This window comes from Haliotis rubra, unplaced genomic scaffold, assembly GCF_003918875.1.
Source record: "Haliotis rubra isolate DU_JTF1 unplaced genomic scaffold, ASM391887v1 Scf137, whole genome shotgun sequence".
Lineage (NCBI taxonomy): Eukaryota > Metazoa > Mollusca > Gastropoda > Lepetellida > Haliotidae > Haliotis > Haliotis rubra.
Window position 1 is genome coordinate 527,467 of NW_025765303.1, and position 18,059 is coordinate 545,525.

The following is an 18,059-nucleotide window of genomic DNA, read 5'->3' on the forward strand; positions in this document are numbered from 1 at the left end:
TAAGTTCATATATATTTGTACCTGAACAGACGTACACAAGAAATTCCACACCTGGAGTTTGGGGATTATTTTCGACAAATTATTTCGAAGAGTGATTTAATTGTGACTTACAAGTCATAAGCGAATCGCCGCGAAAGCCACAATGAGTAAGGGAATCAATACCGTTTTTTTCAAATAAGCGTCAACCATCGATCACAATGGATTGAAATTGTTTTAGTGACATGTCCTTTGATTGTTTAGATTTACGCAGCTTTTAGCAATGTTCCAGCAATATTACGGCGGGAGGACACCAGAAATAGGCTTCACACACTGCGCATGTGGGGAATCGAACCCGGGTCTTCGGCGTGACGAGCGACCGCTTTAACCACTAGGCAACCCCATCGCCCCTCATAAACAGATGCAGAGCAAGATTACACGTATTATCTTAATTTGGTCTAAGGCAGAAAAACGTTGTCATACACCATAGATCAGGCACTACTTGTGATCGACACACTTCACAATTTTCGGAGTGTATCTGTTGTCAGCGTTGGTGACGTTGTGTACCTGTTGTCAGTGTTGGTGACGTTGTGTATCTGTTGTCAGTGTTGGTGACGTTGTGTATCTGTTGTCAGTGTTGGTGACGTTGTGTATCTGTTGTCAGTGTTGGTGAAGTTGTGTATCTGTTGTCAGTATTGGTGACGTTGTGTACCTGTTGTCAGTGTTAGTGACGTTGTGTATCTGTTGTCAGTGTTGGTGACGTTGTGTACCTGTTGTCAGTGTTGGTGACGTTGTGTATCTGTTGTCAGTGTTGGTGACGTTGTGTACCTGTTGTCAGTGTTGGTGACGTTCAGTGTTGCACCTGTTGTCAGTGTTGGTGACGTTGTGTATCTGTTGTCAGTGTTGGTGACGTTGTGTATCTGTTGTCAGTGTTGGTGACGTTGTGTACCTGTTGTCAGTGTTGGTGACGTTGTGTATCTGTTGTCAGTGTTGGTGACGTTGTGTACCTGTTGTCAGTGTTGGTGACGTTGTGTACCTGTTGTCAGTGTTGGTGAAGTTGTGTATCTGTTTTCAGTGTTGGTGAAGTTGTGTATCTGTTGTCAGTATTGGTGAAGTTGTGTATCTGTTGTCAGTGTTGGTGACGTTGTGTACCTGTTGTCAGTGTTGGTGAAGTTGTGTATCTGTTTTCAGTGTTGGTGAAGTTGTGTATCTGTTGTCAGTATTGGTGACGTTGTGTACCTGTTGTCAGTGTTAGTGAAGTTGTGTATCTGTTGTCAGTGTTGGTGACGTTGTGTACCTGTTGTCAGTGTTAATGACGTTGTGTACCTGTTGTCAGTGTTGGTGACGTTGTGTATCTGTTGTCAGTGTTGGTGACGTTGTGTATCTGTTGTCAGTGTTGGTGACGTTGTGTACCTGTTGTCAGTGTTGGTGACGTGTATCTGTTGTCAGTGTTGGTGACGTTGTGTACCTGTTGTCAGTGTTGGTGACGTTGTGTACCTGTTGTCAGTGTTGGTGACGTTGTGTACCTGTTGTCAGTGTTGGTGACGTTGTGTACCTGTTGTCAGTGTTGGTGACGTTGTGTACCTGTTGTCAGTGTTGGTGACGTTGTCAGTGTTGATGACGTTGTACCCTGTTGTCAGTGTTTATGACGTTGTGTACCTGTTGTCAGTGTTGGTGACGTTGTGTATCTGTTGTCAGTGTTGGTGACGTTGTGTACCTGTTGTCAGTGTTGGTGACGTTGTGTATCTGTTGTCAGTGTTGGTGACGTTGTGTACCTGTTGTCAGTGTTGGTGACGTTGTGTACCTGTTGTCAGTGTTGGTGACGTTGTGTACCCGTTGTCAGTGTTGGTGACGTTGTGTACCTGTTGTCAGTGTTGGTGACGTTGTGTACCTGTTGTCAGTGTTGATGACGTTGTGTACCTGTTGTCAGTGTTGGTGACGTTGTGTATCTGTTGTCAGTGTTGATGACGTTGTGTGTCTGTTGTCAGTGTTGATGACGTTGTGTACCTGTTGTCAGTGTTGGTGACGTTGTGTACCTGTTGTCAGTGTTGGTGACGTTGTCAAACGGTATTGTTGTCGTCCTGATTTCCAAGACAATGCCCACTGTTTGGAAAATCGCATTTTAGGCTGTTTGTGACTTTCTCGTGGGAGCCATTTTTCTTGTATTTCCCACTCCATCAGCATTTGTGAACAATTATGCACATCCAGAAAGGTTCATCCCAGTAGCAACGTGGCTTCTGACCGCGATTCCTTATCAGGATATATCAACACTTCAGTGTCAGTTCTCGATAGTTACCTTGCCGTCCTGTGTCTTATAAAATATGCCAGAACATGAAATATGTCAGTGACTCGTGATTCGCGGCAGGCGACTTTGCTGACCATTGTCCATGAACGTTTCCATGATGCAAAATTGGTTGTTTCGTGTTGATTTTTAAATTATTACAGTTCTACACAAAATCATTTTATGTGAAAACAACAAACAACATAGAAATGATTTCTAAAATAAACACGGTTTACAACTCGATTTTTACAAACTACGATTCGATTTACTGCTTCGGAATGACAATGGCAGTAAAAACAATAGAAATGCGATGACAGTATAAGATAGCGGCGGTAACAGCATTTAAGTAAATAATAATAATAATAAATATTAACCTGGCAGCAACTGGCGACAGGCTTCCAAGAGAAGCTTGACTGGATGATCAGGGTGAAATAACGAACTTCACAGACAGCTAGTCTTGATGTAATATGGGGCAATGGTGTAGCCTGGGGTTTAAGCGTTCGCTCCTCACGTCGAAGATCCGGGTTCGATTCCCCACATGGGTACAATGTGTGAAGCCCATTCTGGTGTCCCCAGCCGTGATATTGCTGGAATATTGCTAAAGCGGCGTAAAACTAAACTCACTGACTCACACCTTGATGTAATGTGAGATGTGATACACCTGTGTTTGCCCCACCTACTGTGTATAACCACCTCCTGGAATGTTCCACTCCATGCTGATTTAATCCATGCTGTTCAAGAAACTACTAGATTAGCCTACTGATGCTTCACAGTCCAAATACAAAAACCAACATACCACTGTCCTCCACTGAATGACAGAAACAATTAAACACAACACAGTTTTCTAATCAAACATGGGGCGGTGGGGTAGCCTCGTGCTTAAAGCGTTCGTTCGTTATTCCAAAGACCGGGGTTCGATTCCCCACATGGGTACAATGTGTGAAGACCATTTCTGGTGTCCCCCGCCCTGATATTGCTGGAATATTGCTAAAAGCGGCGTAAAACTAAACTCACTCACACTAATCAAATATGGAGCATGGATGTCCACCTAATGCCATGCAATAAAAATTCCACTATTCTAATTCTCTGTTTTGGTTGAATGTTTAATGGCCGTTTATATATTCTTAAACGTAAATACAAGCATATCTGGAAGCTTTGCTCATGATCAGTGAATAAATATAATGTTTTTAAATAGATATCAGCTTCTGTGACTGTTTCTACAGGTCGTAAGTGTGAATAGAAATCTGTTAATTACCAATCAAAATCGAGTTGTTTCTAAAGCTATGGTACAATATGGTGTCTTCGCATGATGTGGTCGAACATGTGGTGTTTCCCCCGGCGAACACAGCGGCTTTTCTTACCACGGAGACAGCGGCAAGGCTAACACGCCACCACCCTGTGGTTCTTAATCGGATTAAAGGCGTTGTGGATCCTATAAAACTTATCCACAAACTGTGATAGTCACAGTGTCTTAATAACACAACACTACTACAACATGAGAACTTTCCTTGGTCTCTTCGTTGTTCTCTTCATGGCCGGTAAGAAACTGTTTGCTTCTTTCATTATGGGCTATAAGGATTTTCCTATGATGATATTTTTCAATAATTGACGAAAAGATAAGTTGGTGGTGAGAGATTGTTTTTATCGCAGAGCTTGACCTTTTTGGATCTGACTTTTTCTGAAAAGTTCTTTCAGAGAACTGAAGTATCGCTATTTCATAAAGGGGAGTAAATATTTAGACATTGACGGTATTGTCAATGCTGTAAAAGTGTAATCAGCGCTGTTTAATATTTGTATTTTAAAACCCAACAACTCCACCGTCAGGTCATTTTATTGTCAAAATGATATAAAAAGTGTTTTTTCGTTTAAGCACATTGTTTGTTAATATATATATTTTTGAAGCTTTTTTAACTAAACGTCGATATCACATAAGGTCCCAACAATTGCTATTGTTCTTTCTTTCAAAATAACCATGTTCAAACGACCATATTGTCGTTAATCTTGTTAGTAGGTAATCAATTTCATCTTTGCAAATAGAATTAAGGCTGATTCTGCCATAAAATCAAATCATCTGCAAGATATCGGCAGTATTGTAGCCAGTTAATCTTTTCAGCAAGGTAAATAGTTGTTGTGAATATACACCATCACCACAGCAGGGGTGGAAATAACCCATTGCCCGACGTCCGAGTCCAGTGTTTTTTGCTGTCGGGCAAGCAATTTTGTATATCACGCTGTACCGGTGTCCAGTTGACTCTCCAATGTTAATAATGTTGTTTATTTTAAAAAATCAACAAGAAAACGGCCGGTATAGTGGAAAAATGATCAGGGCAAGTGATTTTACATGTGCCACTGTACCGGAGTACACTAGCAATTTTAAAGTTATTTCCACCCCTGCACAGTATCCTGATTCCACTTTGCTTCTTCATCACTTGAAATAACAATAGGTAAAATAAGTTCATTTTAACGCTCAGTATTAGTAATTATGGATTATGTTTCCCTTCACAATCACTCCCTCGGATATTCCGTTATATTCCTCTGTGTTTGCAGTGTGCCTGACGCCCTACTCTGACGCCTGCTGTTGTCACCACGGCAGCCACCACAGCCACCACAGCAGGCACGGCATCCCCATCCCCATCCCCTACCCCATGGGCGGCCACAGCGGCGGCAGCCACTCCGCCAACATCCCCTCATCATCACAACACCTGGAAAATAGAAACGTGTAAGTCAATCTGCAGTTCCGTTATATACTGACAGAATCAAGATACGTGAACACATGGCTTGCTGTCTTTTCAGGAATATGCAAGTAGTTTTTTAACGTTTCTTTTTCATTCGTGACTCAATCGTGTTATTCTTGGAGGTTACGGAAAGGGGCGAGTGGTGACGAATGGTTTTCATCTTTGTATGTGTCTTTAGGTTATAAGCATCTTTGAGGTTAGACCGCCTCCGTGGTGTAGTGGTTAGAGCGTCCGCCCGGAGAGCGGAAGGTCGCGGGTTCGATCCCCGACCGCGTCATACCAAAAGACGTTCAAATATGGTACTTGTTTGTCCCTGTCTGGCGCTCGGCATTAATGGGTACGACAAGGACTGGTCGGCTCGGAGTCAGTATAATGGGTCTGAGTGGGGTATTCATGCTTCACTGCGGCGTGGTATCTCAGTGGGCTAGCACTATAAAACCAGCTTCTGTCTGGGCTAGTACAAGCAGCCGCACATACACATACACACGCATGCACGTCGTCATATGCGCGAAATATTCTCAAGCACGACGTTAAACCCAATTTCACCTCACCTCACCTTTAGAAATGATTCAAGATTCTTCTTCTTCAAGATACATTGCACTCGTTTTGATATGCTACACACACGATTTTATTTCATATTTCACTGGATATCCCCTTGAAGCATGATTGACTGTGATCTTCAATTAATACTTCTTATAACAAAGGTATTGCATTCATCTGGCCTGCTTTCGACAAAAATATCAAGTAAATGCCATATTTTTGTTCCACTGTCGTTCAATATCATTCAAATATACAACCTCTATGCCGTGTGGACCCGTGAAGATCCGTGTTAGAATTGATCTTCAGTAACCCATGTTTGTCGTAAGAGGCGACTAACGGGATCGGTGGTCAGGCTCGCTGACTTGGTTGACACATGTCATCGGTTCCCAATTGCTAGATCGATGCTGATGATGTTGATCACTGGATTATCTGGTCCAGACTCGATTATGTACAGACCGCCACCATATAGCTGGAAAATTGCTGAGTGCGGCGTAAACTAAACTAAACTCACTCTGTTTGCTTCTCTATTCTGTGTGGGTTTGCTCATCTGACTAGTTCCAATAGAACCAGTCTTGGCGTTACGCTCATAGCGTTGGCAGGTCAGCACACCAATAGAACCAGTCTTGGCGTTACGCTCATAGCGTTGGCAGGTCAGCATACCAATAGAACCAGTCTTGGGTGAACTGGGATCCCACAATAAAAATGTTGATCTTGGGAAATAAAGACAAATGCCACATATCTCTTTCATGTTTGTGGTGTTTTTACAGGTGACGTGGCCAACCACGAGAGACGTGAGAATACAGGTTCGAGTCCTTTTCTTCCACCTCCAGAGACAACGACTACGATTATCACCTGTTAACCAGCCTATTTCCTTCTTCATAAAGATTTGCTACTAATGGAGTCCACTGTATGAATTCAACTGTATCATTAACACGTGAATCAGTGTCAAATAATATTCACGAATAGCTGAACGTATCATGCCCTACAATGCATCTTTATGAATAAATTCTTCATGCAAATCACCTTTTCTCAGTTTTGTGTGTGGGTGCAGGCACACGAGCGCGCGCATGTGTACACTCCCGAGGGATTTGATGCACCAACGTTTTATGGTGGGTATATACGAGCCAATCAAAATTGGTTATTCGATGGTGATGCAGCGATAAAAATGAATATCTTCAGTCCACTAGTCCTTATAATGATAACCATGAAGATCCGTGTTAGAATATTGATCTTCAGTAACCCATGCTTGTCGTAAGAGGCGACTAACGGGATCGGGTGGTCAGGCTCGCTGACTGGGTTGACACATGTCATCGTATCCCAATCACAATGTATTTGCTCATGCTGTTGATCACTGGATTTATCACTTGGTTGACAAATTGTCATCGTATCCTATTGCGTTGATGGATGCTCATGCTGTTGATCACTGGATTGTCTGGTCCTGACTCGATCATTTACAGACCGCCGCCATATAGCTGAATATTGCTGAGTGCGGCGTAAAACTAAACACACTCACTCACCTAATAATGATAACATATATCAAAAGTCGTAAAAATAGTACATTCCTACTTGTCCTTATGATACCATATCTACTGGACAGTTTGGGAAGGTCGACGGCACAAGTGCCATTTTCTATCACTGGTGATATATTTGATAGGGGTTTAAAAGATGTATTTTTGACCTGAAGATGCAGTGATTCGGAGACTGGTTACCCCTTTAAATGTAGTCATGACTTTGTGATGTCCTGATCATATCAAGTGTACCCTTCTTTTTGCCCCAGAGTTTTAGTTAGGGTGAGCATGGCGAGTCTCGCGACTTTTCAGGTGAATGTGATTGTAATACACCTTGGTTGAAACCTACATTGTAACATACCCGTGGCTGAAATCCTGATATTTAGCGGTTGAAAACCCATCAGCTATAATCTATAACTACACCAAAGCTGCGAACATTTTGGAGGCTCTTGAAATGCGCAATCAAAGAATTTAAGATCATCAGCTCTATGGAGATGAGAGACTAACAAGGGTTATCTCCCTTAGACCATAAAGCAAACGCAAGTGGCCCAAGCGAGACGCATGCTTGTCTCTCTTGCATGACCCAAGAGAATATAAATTACAATAAAAAGATCACCCCATTCGTTGTATTCCCCTTGTCAGCCCTAAAGGGTATTGTATATATTTATGTGGCACGTAGCCATTCCTGGCAAGGAACCCGTGAAGGTCCGGGTTAGAATATTGATCTTCACTAACCCATGCTTGTCGTCAGAGGCGACTAACGGGATCGGGTGGTCAGACTCTCTGACTAGGTTGACATATGTCATCGGTTCCCAATTGCGCAGATCGATGCTCATGCTGTTGATCACTGGATTGTCTGGTCCAGACTCGATTATTTACAGACCGCCGCCATATAGCTGGAAAATTGCTGAGTGTGGCGTAAAAACTAAACTCACTCACTCCTGGCAAGGAGATTCGCAGCAACATAATATGAATGTCGCTGTAAGATGCGTCTGAATGAATCGGGAGTCGGTGGCGCGGAGGTCCGAGGTTGCATGTCATAAATCCCGATCATCGCACGGATTGATGCTCATGGTGTCACTCACTGGATTGTGTGTTCCAGGCTTGGTTGTGTACATGTTGCTATCATACAGATATATTGCTTGAACATTCGTCTTCAACAAACTAGAAAAAACTACTTAACCTTCATTCCAGAGACTATATTTTAATGTATAGATTGGTTGGCTGCTTGGTGTTAAACGAGGCACAATGAGGCGGTCTGTAAATAGTCGAGTCTGGACCAGACAATCTAGTGATCAACAGCATGAGCCTTGGTGTGCGCAGTTGGGATGACACGTGTTAACCAAATCAGCGAGTCTGACCACCCGATCCCGTTAGTCGCCTCTTACGACAAGCATGGGTTACTGAAGAACATTTAAAGAAGCATGAGCAGAAAGGTGTGTTCTTGTGTTCACCACAATCAATGCATCTTAAACGAGAACTTGTAGTCGAATCATTTGTAGCATATTTTTCTAAGTGCACTAATTTCTCATATAAATTAAGGGGCGGTGGGGTAGCCTAGTGGTTAAAGCGTGTTCGATTCCCCACATTGGTACAATAAGTGAAGCCCATTTCTGGTGTCCCGCCGTGATATTGCTGGAATATTGATAAAAGCGGCGTAAAACCAAACTCACTCACTCATATAAATTAAACAAACGGACCAACATAACCTATAGTTAAGGGCTCTTGTCCAGTGGGAAGACCCAGGTTCGATTCCCTACATGGATACAATGTGTGAAGCCCAATTATGGTGTCCACGGCCTTGATATTGCTGGAATATTGATAAAAGCGGAGTAAAACTATACTGACTCACCTCTCCCTAAGATTTGATCGATGTCACTCGCAGCAGAACCAACGTACGCTTACTCTCAAATAATCTTTTTATCCATCTGGTCAAGAAACACAAAATGCTTTGTTTGAAATACCTTAGGTACTCTCTATACCTATGCTCGCGTGTGTCATTAATTTAAGGAGCGGTGGGGTAGTCTTTCGGTTAATTCATTCGCCCTTGACAAGACTCGGGTTGAATTCCCCACATGGGTACAATGTGTGAAGCCCATTTCTGGTGTCCCGTCTTGATACTGGTAGAATATTGCTAGGCTAAAGCTCGGCTAAAGCTCGGCTAAGATAAAGCTCAAGGCTGCGTAAGCCCGTCTCTCAATTTTCTAACATGGCGTAACATGGAGACACGTCAGGTTCGACACGAAGACAGACAAAGTCTTGACAAGTTTCTCTTGTGATGTGTCATCAGAGATATAGAGATGACAATACATGCAATTAAACACCTCAAGCAGTGTGTGTATCTGCAGTGAAGATCTCTATTTGACACTGCGGCAGACAAATGATCGCAGAACAAGTCCAAACATTACCGCCTCGTGCAAATTGCATGCAACCTCGCCTCATTATAACGCAGTTCCTTAAACCGCTGAGTGAGCTGGGTTTTCCACTGCTTTTATCTACATTCTAGTAATGAGTGAGTGAGTGAGTATGGTATAACGACGCTGTTTGCAATATTCCAGCAATATCACGGCCGTGGACACCAGAAATGGGCTTCACACATTGTACCCATGTGGGGAATCAAATCCGGGTCTTCGGCGTGACGAGCGAACGCTTTAATTACAAGGCTACCCCACCGCCCCTGAACATTCACGACGCAAGCAGCTAACAGTAAACGAAGTAATTTATTGATGCTGTGACGCGTGAAGAAACGAGGAGAATCGAACCCGGGCCTTTTAAAATAATATTAGTCATGGTCCGTAGTGTTTCTGACCAACCGATCACCATTTGAACAACACCGTGGGCTTATACGTACAATGTATTATATCATTTGGTTTTTTTGCCGCTGTTTCAAATATTATCCCAGTATATTCCACAAATGCTAAAAGCTCGACATTAAAATGCTGTTTCTTTAAGTACAACCACATTTATGAAAACTAGATTTATAAATTATAAGACGAAATATTATGGATGTCAACTTCTTCTTTAACGTATACACAACGTTTCTGGGCTTTTCCTTGCCTCGTCGTCAGGTGAATGATTCGTCAGATATATAAAGACTTTATCTGCCCTTTTCGTGTTAAATGAGTAATTTCCACAACTCAGATAACACGATAATGTCCTCTAAAGATCCGTTTCATTTCAATGAGCCACGTTTGGTTTATACTAAGTTTCATTGAGGACAGTTAGTTAGTAATTGGCTGGCATTTTCTCTCACAAGTCAAAATATTAGTTACGAAAATAACTCGTCTTGATATTTTACTTTCACTGTTTATTTCCTGTGTTTCGCTTGATCTTTGACTAAGGGCGGGACGGCCCTGGGTATGTTTTGTATTTGGATAGGTAGTCATCACCGAAACAGTTGCCTCCCTTTTCATAACCACGGCCTCACTGTGAGAAATATTTGTTATTACATTCGCCCTGATTTATACAGGCTAAAGAAAATCGCCCTGCGGTTATGTCCCTTTCAGTGAAAATGTACTTTATGTTAGTGACTTATTCAGACCTTCGCGCCGAGTCATGAATCGGAATTCATTCGGAACAGGACGCCAAAGGGAGACGTTGTATTTCGATAGAGTTCATTTGAGGTAAGACGTGTTTACAAGTCTGTACAAACTTGACAACTATCACACATTTCTTCTTAACCATAACGGTAAGGTTACATACTAGAAATATCGACTGTGAACGGTGAATGTGTATTCATATGTACCTTATACCTATCTCGGGGTAAACGTGTTTTATATGTTACAACTGACAATAGTCCCACCACGTCACGACTGACTGCCAGCCGCTGTGTACACCTATCAGCTGATCACCACTGCACACCGGGCGGCTTTTGTTGCTTTTAATCAATTTGTCGTGGGAAAAATGTATTACTGTGCAAGTTGGTGAGTTTTCTTTCAGGTCAATGTACTGAAGAACGACCTCTGTGATATTTCACCTCATAGATCACGCACTGTGTTTTGTTATGTGGGGGCATTACTTTGCAATATTGATAATAATTGGCCACCTATATAGCGCTGAACTCCACGTGGCTGGGACATGCTCGGAGCGCATACAGCATGATGGACATTAATACCCCGGATAACCCAAGCTGCCTGTGAGGCGCTGGAAGGTTATTAGTCATATGACTCATCCCACCGGGTACCCATTTTCTGCTGTGTGGACAGAGGCAATTTTGAACAAACACACTTGCCTAAGGTGTGACCACGTGTGTGTTTCGGTGTGGGGCAGGACAGAAGTCCTAGAAACTCAGGAGTCAAGCAGCCAAACACGGTTACCCATCCAATGACTCTTCGCTCTCAACGTTGCTTAGCTTCAACTAATTTGCCTCCCTTAGTTGTGGCATGATCCGATGATCGCCCTCATTATGATCCCTTGGTTATAATGACAGATTCGCTTACCTTCTAAATTAGGCCCACAGAATGTGGTATGACTGAAAAACTGGCCATATCTGGCCACGTAAACGCACTTCTCAAATTTAAGTATTGTATTTGTTTGTTGTTTAACGCCACACTCAGCAATATTCCAGATATATGGTAGCGGGTTTGTAAATAATTGAGTCTGAGATCAGACAATCCAGAGATCAACAGCATGAGCATCTATACGCAATTTGGATACGATGACATGTGGCAATCAAATCAGCGAGCCTAAGCACCCGATCCCGTTAGTCGCCTATTATGACAAGCATGGAATACTGAAGTCTAACCCGGATCTTCACGGGTCTCACTTAGTTGGTTTATTCAATAAAGGGGCCACAGGCCCATTATACAGTTACATGAGTCATATCATGAAAGTGGAAATCTGGAGCGCCATAACACTGTACAAGGTCAATGAACATACACTTAATGGGTTGTACAAGTTTTGTTAAGGCAATTGTTACGTTGTTTGAATGCAAGGAACAAAAACTTCGCTAAACGATTTAAAATACCTGAATCGTGTGATGTGCAAAGTAATACAAGTTTATCATAAGAAGGATGAGTACAATAGAACTCAGGCAAAATTGTATGTCTGAGATTATAGTAAAAAGGACATTCCAAACACATGTGATATTCTGTCTCAATTACAGGTATAACACAAAATGGACATACTCTAGAATTTCTTGTCAGACCAAATTTTCTTCCAGACTCTATCATTAACTGATGGCCTGAACAGCGAAATATACTCAGAGCCTTACGATAAGCTGGTACATCCAGAGAAGTTAAATACACGTACCTCTCTCTCAAAGAAAGTTTAATGTCACAATATAAATTCAGTTTAGGATAGGAATGAATACGTGTAAACCAAGTTTGTGTATCTATATCAATACATCTATTTCTAAAGGTTCCTATAAAAGATGAAAAGTCTAAGTCTACTTGTTTTTCCATAAATATACAAAACCATACTTGTCTAATAGCTGTTTTACTTGTAACGCCCAACAAGGTATTCCAATTTCTGCTAGTATATATTGATAAAGATAAGCATTTGATAGGATTATATTGTCATTCTGTTGAATCAACCGTACCCAAAAACTGATAATTCTTACAAATTGATTTACTTTCACTGAATAACGACCTAATTCACCACGAGCTAAAATATTTGGAACTCCTCTTGGAAGATGCAATATTTCCTTTAAGAATTTGTACATTAAGAATATCTTGAGAAGGATCGAACCCCAAATTTCCGTAGCATACATCAATATAGGTAATATCTTAACATCGAAAAGTTTTAATAGCACATCTAATGGCAAATTAGTAAACATATGGATTCCACTTTTTAAAGAAAACAAAGCTTTCAAAGCTTGCTGCGACAAAATCTTTTGGGTTACAAACCAGCTTCCAGATGATGACAAATGAATACCAAGATATTTATAAGTGGGTACAATGTCAAGAGGTGAACCATCTAAACTGAAACGTTCATATTTGCGAAGTCGCCCGGCCTTCCTGAACACAATTATCTTACTTTTGTCAGTGTTTATTTTAAGTTTCCATCTATTACAATATAAAAGTAGTTTATCTAGACGTTTCTGTAACCCGGTGACAGTCATATCGAATAGAGCGATATCATCCGCAAAAAGCAAAATAAACAACTCTATGACACCTAAGTTGACACATCGCTGACCATCTGAACCCATGAAATCGACAATATCGTTAATAAAAAAAGAAAACAGAAAGGGAGACAACTGCCAGCCTTGGCGAACACCTGATGAACACTCAAAGAATGGAGTATACCCAGCATTAAGAGAAATACAAGCTTTGACATCTTCATACATATTCTTTAGAATCCTAAATATTCTACCTTTAACGTCCCTTGTCCAAAGTTTGAACAAGAGACTATTTCGACACATCGAGTCGAATGCTGACTTTAAGTCTATAAATGCACAGTAAAAGCGGGATTTGTGTAATAAAAGATATGTTTCAATCAAGACATTTATAATATATATGTTATCACTTGTACGCAAACCCTTCCGAAATCCAGCTTGTTCAGGTGATAGGAACTGTTCTTCCGATGTCCAATCATTTAACCTTCTACACAATATTTTGGAAAAAATCTTACCAGAAACCTCTAATAGAGATATAGGTCAGTAGTTAGTAGGATCAGCTGCACTACCCTTTTTGTAAACTGGAATAATTACTCCCAAAGTCCATTCTTTCGGGTAAAAACCAGTAGACAGGATCAAATTAAATAAAGTACATAGTAAATGAAGACACTTTTGTGGTGCATTCTTAAAAAATTCAATCGGCATTCCAGAGTATCCTGGAGATTTGCCACACTGCATATCATTAATTGCATAACATATTTCCTGTAGCGTAATATCACTGTCTAGGTTATTGTATACATCAATCGTTTCATGTATCAGACGATCAGTTAATGTCTTTACAAAGTTCTCTACATAATCGTAAATATCCTTCTCATCAGGTGTTTGATATGTACTACTAAACAGTTTTAAAATGAGTGGTCCATACTGGAGTGTCAATTGTAGTGGTCAAACGTGGGCGTTGTTTCTGACAATATTCCAAAAACTTCGCATGTTCTTATTTAAGATGGCACTCGATAGTTTATGGCTAAATGCATCAAACGATTGTGTCGCTTTAATTGCACATAACTGTTTATAACACTTCCAGGCAACAACGTAATTTTGTTGATCCCTATCAGAGTTCGAAGCATGAAATGCACGGAGATAACGTCTCGCTACTGCCCGTGCATGCCAACACTCTACATCATACCAGTTATGTCCCTTAGAATAGGGCACAGTTTGACTGTCAATCAAACGTCTCTTACACGAGCTGGCACATGTTTCAAGTCCTCTTGAACCCACGGTAACCTTGTTGCACGTCTCCCCTCTCCATTGGATCCATCGTATCAGCAATATTTACTTGGTTCCAACAATCTAAATATTTTTGACGATAGTTCTCATCCCAAACATATCTCGTTTTGGGTGATAACTGAACGTTGTATTCTGTGACGTCGCTTAGGTTAATGAACTTTTTTATCGAAAATGTAACTGGAAAATGTGATGATTCAGTTTCCGAGAGAATATCAAAGTTTGTTATTAAATGGAATGTTGAATCATGGCACAAAACATAATCAACGACACTTTTCCCCTCGTTCGCTGTACATGTAATTTTTCCAACATTCTTGTCACAGTGACACCTTCCATTGTTGTAAGAGCGTGCTGCATGAGTGGAACATAGGAAGTCGGAAAAAGACTCGTAGGAATACATATAAGGAGCAATTGTTTAAAGATTCTAGCGTCTTACAGAAATATCTAACCATGACCATAATAATGACGATGGGGAGGGTCGCGATGACAATGGCAACAATAAATAAATAACAATAAACATCATCATCACATCACTACTACTTCTGCTAGTAGCATCGTCGTTAACATCATCAGCATCACCATCATCATCGTGGTCATCGCCCAACATACAATACTAGACAGTCAGGCTTCTGTTATAACTGATGTATTGAGACGACACCTGTTTCGCGTATACTCTCAAACACCTACCCTTCGTTCGGAGTAGAATAGAGAAACAGAACTACGTGGCACTGACAATGGCGCTCTCACTGAGAGTTGATGACACTTGGTCATAAGCCTTCTGTCTGTGCATCAACAGAAGGGCTCAGCCCTTGCTCATGTTACACTCTTTCGCACCCCACCCCTTTCCCCCACACCAACACACTCATCACTCACCATGTCATCTGCTCAGCACACACACACGCGCCCGCCCGCACATATATGTATAATTTCTGTGAATTGGTGCGAAACTACGCCCACCGCAGTGTGCACGTATACTTAATAGACCCTTCTACAGAGACGATTCCTGTAGATGTTTCTTATCGATCAACTGCAGCTGTCGCGATTCTTGTTGCTTCTCGGCAAACATGGATGCCACGTTATAATCGACTTGCACTGAATCTCCACCTATATACCTATATATAATATTATCCGGAGGGATTTTTCTGAAATGTTTTAGAACAATTTGTTGTGGAAATAATATGACATCTTGAGAAAAAGGAAGCAGTATTCATATATTTTTATCTGTGTGCGTGTGTGCGTGCGTGCGTGCGTGTAACAGTTTAGGGACCTTCGTGCTGCTCTTGCGAACGTCCAAATTTGTGTGATAATAATGAACAATATTTATTGTTTGATGGTGCTTTGTTAATATATATTTTATTGGACCCAGCTTGAAAAATACATATATTGTATTCAAAATAACGTACCCCAACTAACTAACCATACGAGTACCTGTGAAGATCCGGGCTAGAATTGATATATCAGTAGCCCATGTTTGTCGTAAGAGGCGACTAACGGCATCGGGATGTCAAGCTCGTTGACACATGTCATCGTATCCCAATTGCGTAGATCGATGTTAATGCTGTTGATCAGTGGATTGTCTGGTCCAGACTTCATGATTTACAGACCGCCGCCATATAGCTGTAATATTGCTGGGTGCGGCGTAAACTAAACTCAATCAATCAGTCAATAATATGGATGCCCCTAAGCAATTACTGTAACAATTTTGGCATTGATCAGCTAAAGTTATCCTGACACTCTCTATAATTGTTGATAGTGCTACAGCAACGATACGACTACTCTGCACTTCATGTCCCGTTTGCAAATATTAAATTTCAATTCGCATGGTATATTGTAATCGAGATAGCCCTAGCTATTAAATCCCATTACCAACCGTAGAGACTATGAATATACGAGACTAATTATCGCATAAACTAACAAGATGTTGCACATGTAATTTGCATAGATCATATGTCTGCAGGGCTTGGTCACGTGATATGTAAAACATAGGGCTGAAGGGTTATTTAGTAACATATTTGCGTTCAGTTTAATTGACCTGCATTAATACAAGGAATACATTGTACTGCATTAATACAAGGAATACATTGTACTGCATTAATACAAGGAATACATTGTACTGCATTAATACAAGGAATACATTGTACTGCATTAATACAAGGAATACATTGTACTGCATTAATACAAGGAATACATTGTACTGCATTAATACAAGGAATACATGGTGTGAATCAAACCTGGACCTACGGAACCAGTTCAGATTGAATCCATTCGGAAAAGGGAAAATACACAATTATGAGGTGAGTGAGTGAGTGAGTGAGTCCAGCAATATTACGGGGAGGAACGCCAGAAATGGGCTTCACACATTGTAGCTGAGTGCGGCGTAAAACTAAACTCCCTCACACATTGTACCATGTGGGGAATCAAACCCGGGTATTCGGCGGGACGAGCGAACGCTTTAAACCCCAGGCTACACCATTGCCCCCACATTACATCAAGACTAGCAGTCTGAGAAGTTCGTTATTTCACGAGTAGTGAGTGAGTGAGGGAGCGTGCGTGCGTGCGTGCGTGTGCTCTGGACCAATTCCGGTTTCATTGTCCCCGTTACAGCCGTCGGAGACCCCACTAAGTTACAATATACCGACTCCGAACCTATTAGTCCTGGTTTAATAACAAGGGTAATTACAAGTACAATCTTTAACGTCTTTTAGTATGACGCAACCAGTCACAAATCGGAGAGCAAAATGGCCGACAGCAGCCTCAGTCACCTTGCCTTATACGCTTGAGTGAGTGAGTTTAGTTTTACGCTGCTTTAGCAATATTCCAGCAATATTACGGCGGGGGACACCAGAAATGGGCTTGACACATTATACCCATGTGGGGAATCGAACCCGGGTCTTCGGCGTGACGAGCGAACGATTTAACCACTAGGCCACTCCACCGCCCACTTACGCTTGAAGGTATCTGAGCGGACAACAGCTAGTTTTAGTGATATAGCGAGGGGGCGATCTGTAACATAATATTTTGTGAGATGGGTGTCGAGATAAATATTGGGTATTAAATCCTCCGAAAACTTACATGCTTGTACACGAATGTTTGTAACGCACACGCTGGCAATGTTTTTATGAATACTGTATTTTGCAAACGCAATATCTAACACAAAGTTTGAGCACTCCCCCTTGTAAAAGTAGAGGGAATCTTTAATAATATTTTACTTCATTTCTCATTTTAAATTTTTGTACTCCATGTCCTCTTTTCTTCACAATTTATACTGACACTTTGAGCTCTCAATTCTCCTAGGTGAACAGACCGTATCAAAATGTACTTAAAACATAACTTATATAATCTCATCATCGTTTACTGCATCTAGTCTCTGAATTACTGGGCGGTGGGGTAGCCTAGTGGTTAAAGCGTTGGCTCGTCAAGCCGAAGACCCGGGTTCGAATCCCCACATGGGTACAATGTGTGAAGCCCATTTCTGGTGTCCCCCGCCGTGATCTTGCTGGAATATTGCTAAAAGCGGCGTAAAACCAAACTCAGTCAGTCAGTCTCTGAATTACTCATATTTTACTGAGCTCAGAGACTTTTTTCATTTTCAAACTGTGGTAATCTTGAGTTGCCACTTGCATGGTCTGTAAGGGGTATATTTGTTTCAGGGTATGTATAACAGACTATATCACTGTGTA

General features: G+C 41.4%; 1 protein-coding gene across 2 annotated transcripts in view; it reads left to right on the forward strand.

Moving 5' to 3' along the window:
- Positions 1-10,594: 10,594 nt before the first annotated feature.
- Positions 10,595-18,059, forward strand: part of LOC124268199 (cationic amino acid transporter 3-like) — a 40,975-nt gene continuing 33,510 nt past the window's right edge. The window contains exon 1 of one of the 2 annotated variants that reach the window (XM_046703227.1): positions 10,595-10,663. The gene's annotated coding sequence lies outside the window, so the exon portion shown is untranslated. Of the gene's footprint in view, positions 10,664-16,587; positions 16,674-18,059 lie in introns of those variants that run through there. The other variant, XM_046703228.1, reaches the window with a different exon arrangement.